Source organism: Orycteropus afer, unplaced genomic scaffold (assembly GCF_000298275.1).
Source record: "Orycteropus afer afer isolate SDZICR_OR568_19922 unplaced genomic scaffold, OryAfe1.0 scaffold00131, whole genome shotgun sequence".
In the NCBI taxonomy this organism is placed as follows: Eukaryota; Metazoa; Chordata; class Mammalia; order Tubulidentata; family Orycteropodidae; genus Orycteropus; species Orycteropus afer.
The window spans coordinates 2741575-2748828 of NW_006921718.1; the positions used below are offsets into that span (position 1 = coordinate 2741575).

At 37.2% G+C, this 7254-nt stretch overlaps 1 protein-coding gene across 1 annotated transcript in view; it reads left to right on the top strand.

The window, feature by feature from the left end:
• Positions 1-7254, top strand: part of MAP4K3 (mitogen-activated protein kinase kinase kinase kinase 3) — a 353947-nt gene that overhangs the window by 184125 nt on the left and 162568 nt on the right. The gene's annotated exons all lie outside the window — the stretch shown is intronic.

Genomic DNA, 7254 nt, shown 5'->3' on the forward strand with positions numbered 1-7254 from the left:
GTCTTTTCTCTGCTTATCTTAATGCTGCTTATTGGTCTATTTGTGAGGATTTTTTCCTTTATGTTGAGGTATAGTCCATAATGAAGACTAGTCTTTGATTTTCATCAGTAAGTGCTTCAAATCATCTTCATTTTCAGCAAACAGGGTTGTGTCATCTGCATATCACAGGTTGTTAGTGAGTCTTCCTCCAGTCTTGATGCTGCATTCTTCTTTATCTGGTCAGCTTCTCAGATTGTTTGCTCACCATGCAGATTGAATTAGTATAGTGAAAGGATACAACCCTGACACATACCTTTCTTGATTTTAAACCATACATTATCCCATTATTCTATCCAAACAACTGCCTCTTGGTCTATGCACAGATTCTTCATGTGCACAGTTAAATATTCTTGAATTTCCATTCTTTCCAATGTTGTCCATAATTTATTATGCTCTACATAGTCAAATACCTTTGAATCATCGATAAAACACAGGTAAATATCTTTCTGGTAATCTCTGCTTTCAGCCATGATCTATCTGTCTGACGTCATCAATGATATCCCTCATTCCATGTCCCTTCTGAATCTGGTATGAATTTCCAGAAGTTCTGTATCAGTGTACTACTGTAACCGTTTTTAAATTACCTTTAGCAGAATCCTATTTGCATGTATTATTAATGACATTTGATAATTCCTGTATTCTGTTAGATCACCTTTCTTTGGTATGGGCAGTAATACGAATCTCTTCAAGTTGGTTGGCTTGGTAGCTATCGTCCACATTTCTTGACATAGATGAATGAGCACTTCCAGCATTGTGTCTATATTTGTTGAAACATCTCATTTGTTATTCTATCAGTTCCTGGAAGCTTGTTTTTTGTCTGTGCCTTCAGTGCAGCTTGGACTTCTTCCTTTAGTACCATCAGTTCTTGATTATATGCTGTCTCTTGAAATGATTGTACAGCAACCAATTCTTTTTGATACAGTTACTCTATATTCCTTCCATCATCTTTTGATGCTTCCTGCATTGTTCAGTATTTTGCCCATAGAATCCTTCAATGTTGCATCATGAAGCTTGAATAGTGCTTCACTGAACACTGATGTACAGGTTTCTGTTTCCATTCCTGCTTTCAGTTCTTTTGGGTGTATACTTAGGATTGGAATTGCTGGTTCATATGGTAGTTTTGTGTTTAACTTTTTGAGGAACCCTCACTTTTCAGGGCTGTACCATTTTGCATTCTCACTAGCAATGGATGATAGTTAAAATATATCGACATCTTTCCCAACGCTTGTTGAGTTCCTAGAGTAATACTTCACAAATTCCATTAGGGGTACTAGTTGTTGTAAAGGGTACCCTGGTGGTTTAGTGGTTAAAGCAGTCAACTGAACTAAAAGGTAGGTGGTTTGAACCCACTAGCTGCTTTGCAGGAGAAAGATGTGGCAGTCTGCTTCTGTAAAGATTAACAGCCTTGGAAACTCTGTAGGACATTTCTACTCTGTTCTTTAGGGTCACTGTGAGTTAGAATCAACTTGATGGCCGTGAGGTTTCGTCTGTGTGTGTGTGTGTTTTAATGACTAATGAACAGTGTTGGTAGTGCAGTGGTAAAGCACTTGGCTGCTAACTGAAAGTTGGGTGGTTCAAACCCACCAACCACTCCATGGGAAAAAGATGGGGCCAGCATGCTCCTGTAAAGACTTATGCCTTGTGAACTGTATCGGGAAGTTCAGCTCTGTCCTATAAGGTCACTGTTAGTCGACATTGGTGGGTTTACTTTTTTTGGAATGACTAATGATGCTGAGCATCTTTTTATATGGTTGTGAGTCATTTTTATATCCTTTTTGCAAACGTGCGATGACTATATTCAAGTCTTTGCTTATTTTTCATTTGGGTTGTTACAGTGGGTTGTTGTTGTTGTGTGCCATCAAGTTGGGCCTGACTCATAACAACCCCTCCTTGGGTTTCCGAGGTGATATCACTATGGAAGTAGATTGCCCAGCCTTCCTTCCAAGGAGTGGCTGGTGGGTTTGAACCACTAGCCTTCTGGTTAGCAGTCAAGTACCAGAGCTACTGTTACAGTGGGTATATTATAAAGAAATAATTGTGGTAATATGAAATAAACTTAAATGTCAATCTTAATTATGGTCTAAGTACAACTATCTTAATGGAGGAAAAAGTAATAAAGTGAAAATTTAGAGGGAGAAAGCCTAAACAAGACACTAATATTTTAAATACTACTACCCACTGTAATAGTACTATTACTATGTAATAGGGGACAAAATTACCCCCTAGTTGAAAACCACAGCTTTAAGCAGAAACTTACTGGAACTACATTGTAAGATACTTCCTCTGACAGTATTGCCCAGAGTATTTTCCTCAGAATGCTATAATATGCATTAAAAAATGGGAGGGAGGTTCTATAGAAAAAATGATTTGAAGAAATACTGGACTAAACAAAATTAGACAAATATTATTTCTTCTTTCTCTCTTTTATCTTCCCTAGTCCTTCTTTTTCCCCTTCCTTCACCTCCCCTTTCTAACCTTCTCACCCCCTTCTTAGTTTTTATCTTCCTCCCTCTTTTCTCCTAGTCCCCCTTTTCTGTCTTCTGCCCTCCTTCTCTTTGATCCTCCCATTCTATTTCATTCCCTTCTTCTCCTGCTTACTCAGAATTTCTCAGAGCCTTTGATATACTAGTTGCCTTGTTATTTTCCAAGAGAAGGCGGAAGTATATGGTGTTTCTAAAAACTCATTTGACTGAGGAATTAGTACTTTCTGGAAGCATTTTTCTCATAGGTTTGGTGTTCAGTTGCTCACTTGGGAAAATATGATGTTGACCTAGAGATTGTTAGGGATAATTATAGAGAATAGATCACCTTGTATCCCCTGAGTACAGAGCTACCACTCATTGTTAGAGAGAAGTAGAAGGAACGGGTTACCTATGATGTTTAGGGAGGCAGTGGTTTTTGTATATCTTTAAAAATGAACATCTAGGTTCCGGTAAGATGGCGGGAATAGGCAGAAAGACTGCACAGACCGTCTTCAACAAAGAAAAAGGGAACCAGTTAACACAGAGACAGAAGATAATCCTGGACCCCTGAGGTTTGAAGGGAAGGTTATAAAAGTAGAATAAACTCCAACAAGCAGAAGAATTTGCATGAAAACAACAAAAAAGGAGACTTTCAGAGTTGCGGTGTGGCAGCGATTCTGAAGGTACAGACAGCTGGCAGATTGCTGAGTGGTGGTAGGACCTAAGAATTAACCTAAAAATCAGCCCTGCTAGACAGGAACGGCACATGGGACTGCTCTGGTGGCTGGTGAATAAAAGGGGAAGCAGCAAAGAGGAAGGTGGGCTGAGCTGTGGACTTTTGCCTGCCCGGAGAACATAGCCATTTTGAATGTTTACAAGTGTTTTGACCATTTTGGATATTTAAAGCAACAGCGTTCTCCCAGATACCAGGGATTTTAAGAACACGCTCCACTTGCCGGGAACCACAAGGACATTCTGGACGCGGGCGACTGGAAAGGTGCCACATTCCCCTTGTTACTCTTAAATCCAGCACCCTCTTGGTGAACAGAGGTCCACCATCCCTCACTCTCATCCACATTCTAGGCCACCAGGAATTCTATCCTGGTCTCTGTGCTGGAACGGAGCTTGGGTTCTGCCTCTCTGCCCCATTTTTTTTTTCCTTTTTTCTTTTTTTAGTTCATTTGTTTTTGTCTGTTTTAAACCTATTACTATTATTTTTGCTTTTGTCTTTTTATTATTATTCTTCATTCTTCCCTTCCTAGGTTCTAGTTTTCCGCTTTTTTCTTTTTTCTGTTCCTGGTAGCAATTTTTTTTCCCCCTTTCTCATGGTTAATCCAGTTCCTTGGTTTTCTTTTGTGTTTTTCCCATTTTTTTTTTTAGTTCATTGTTCTCCTTTTCTACTTTTTGTCTCTTAATTGCCCTCTGCTCAGATGTTGCAGAGGTTTTTTTTTTTTTTTCCCCCTTTTTTTGCTTCTTTTTCCCTTTTTGCTGTTTTTGCTTAATGTTCCTGTGTGATTACATGGTGTATTTTTTGTCCATTTGCTATTACTTTTGTGATGGTTAGTCAGTTGTTATTTTTGTTTAACTGAGTGGAAGACAGCAACAGTTTCCATACGATACAACTACACCCACACCTCCTATAGTATCACTTACTGAGGGAGAGAGACACCACTTCCTTCTCCACGAACAGGCCAATGATAAACAACCACCAAGAAGATCCTGACTTACCCTTGGCTGCTCTTCACAAACAGTTAACAGAGATCTAAATATAACAATGCCACGATGTCTTGAAGACAACAGACCATCACAGTCCACAGAAACAAGCAAGATAAAGTGGTAGAAACAATGGAGCAGGATACAGACACAGAACACATCCCTGAGGAAGAAGAAGCATTGTAACTCTCTGATAAGGAATTAGAAAGAATTATATTTCGGTATCTTCAGAGGATTGAGAGACAGACCAAGGAAAATAGAGACAAAACCCTAGTAGAATTTTGGAACAAAATACAAGAAAAAAAATGACAAAATAAATGAAAAATCAGAAATGATTCTAAATCTACAGATAGAAATCCAGAAGATTAATACTAAATTGTCAGAAATAGATAACACATTGAAAAAGCAAAGGAGTAGAATTGATGCAATGCAAGACAGAATTAATGAGAATGAAGACAAATACCTGAATACCTCTTGGGAAATGGATCACTCAGAAAAAAGATCAAAATTAAGAAAGCCTAAGGTTCATGTGGGATAGCATCAAAAGGAATAAGCTACATGTCACTGGAATTCCAGAAGAGGAAGAGAAAAATAAAACCACTGAGAAAATCATCCAAGATTTGTTGGAGGAGAACTTCCCTGATATGATGAAAGATGAGAATGTATCCATGCAGGAATTCAAATGAACCCCAAACAGGATAGACCCCAAAAGAAAATCACCAAGATATATCATCATCAAACTCATCAAAACCAAAGACAAAGAAAGAATCCTGAAGGCAGCACGGGTTACTTACAAAGGACAAGCAGTAAGAATAAGCTCTGATTTCTCAGCAGAAACCATGCAGGTGAGAAGACAATGGGATGGTATATATGAAACCCTGAAAGAGAAAAATTTTCAACCAAAAATTATATACCTGACAAAACTGTCCCTCTAATATGATGGTGAAATTAGGAGATTTATAGATAAGCAGACCCTAAGGGAATTTGTAAAAACCAGACCAACCTTACAAGAGATAATAAATGGAGTCCCTTGAACAGAGAACCAAAAATAGCAAATAACAACAGACCATTAATACACAAGATGACATAACCCAGAAACCACAGCTATGGACATATCCAAAGTAAAATGAACTTACAAGATTGTAAACAGGGAACCAGAGACATCAGTTGGCAAGTGAGGACAACTACAAACCAAAATGAGGGAAAATACTGTGTAGTTACAGAACTTCTAAATGGTGAGGAAGTTAAGAGAGTTGCAAGATAGAATGGACTGTTCTAAACTTGGGGAGAAAATTATAAATCATAGGGTAACCTCAAAGAAAAATGATAAACCTTCACATCACAATAAAAAAGAGGACAAGCACAAATATTCAGCATATTCTAAAACAACAGCAACAAAGGAAATGATAACATGATTCATAAACATAATGAGCTCAGCACAGGAAATAATATGGAACAAAGAAACCAGGGACACCATGAAAAAACAACAAAATGACAGCAACCGATTCATACTTGTCGATAATTACACTGAATGTTAATGCATTGAATGTACCACTTGAGGTGGAGAGTTGCAGTATGTATAAGAAAACAAAACCCATCAATATGCTGTCTAGAAGAGAAATACCTTAGAGACAAAGATGAAAATATACTATAAATCAAATGTTGGAAAAAGATGTATCAAGCAAATGGAAACCATAGAAGAGAAGTGTCAATATTAATTTCTGATCAAATTGACTTTAAGACAAAAATCACTGTACAAGACAAGAACATTATATAATGATTGAAGGATCAATTGAACAAGAAGATATCACCATAATAAATAGCTGTGGACCCAATGAAAGAGCGCCAGAATACATAAATCAAACTTTAAAAGAGTTGAAAAGTCAAACAGATGACTCCACAGTCAGTGGGAGACTTTAATACACCATTTTCAATGAAAGATAGAACAACTGAAAAGAAACTCAACGAAGATGCAGAGGAGCTAAACAGTACAACCCACCCACTTGACCTTATAGACATCTATAGAGCACTTCACCCAACAACAACACAATATACATTCTTTTCCAGAGCACATGGAACATTTTCCATGATATACCATATATAAGGCCATAAAGCAAGCCTTAATAAATTTGAAAACATTGAAATACTGCAAAGCATCTTCTCAGATCATAATGCTATCAAATTAGAAATCAACAATAGGAAGAGCAACAGGAAAAGAGTAAACACATGGAAACTGAACAACACCCTCCTTGAGAAAGACTGGGTAAGAGAAAAATCAAAATTAAAATTAGAAAATTCCTTGAATCAAATGAGAATGAAAACACAACATACCAAAATCTATGGGACACAGCAAAAGCAGTGATCAGAGGCCAATGTATAGCAATAAATGCACACATCAAAAAAGAAGAAAGAGTCAAAAACAACACTTTAAACCATCATCTCAAACGATTAGAAAAAGAACAGCAAGAAAAGCCTACAGTCACCAGAAGAAAGGAAATAATAAAGATTCGAGCAGAAATTAATGAAACAGAAAATGGAAAAGCAATAGAAAAAATCAACAAGACCAGAAGTTGATTTTTTGAAAAGATCAATACAGTTGACAAACCACTGGCAAATTTAAAAAAGGAAAAGAGGGAGAGAATACAAATTAGACGAATGAGAAATGAAATGTGTGAAATCACAACAGAGCCAACTGAAATTAAGAAGATAATATCAGGATACTATGAATAACCGTACTCCAACAAATTTGAAAATCGGGAAGAAATGGACAGATTTTAGAAACACGCTATTACCTAAACTAACACAGACTGATGTGGAAAAGTTAAACAGGCCCATCACAAAAGAAAAAATTGAACAGGTCATCGAAAAATTACAAACAAAAAAAAAGTCCTGGCCCAGATGGTTTCACTGGAGAATTCTACCAAACATTCAGAGAAGAACTGACACCATTCCTACTCAAACTATTCCAAAACATAGAAAAGAATGGAATCCTCCCCAACTCAATTTATGAAACAAGCATAACTTTGATACCAAAACCAGG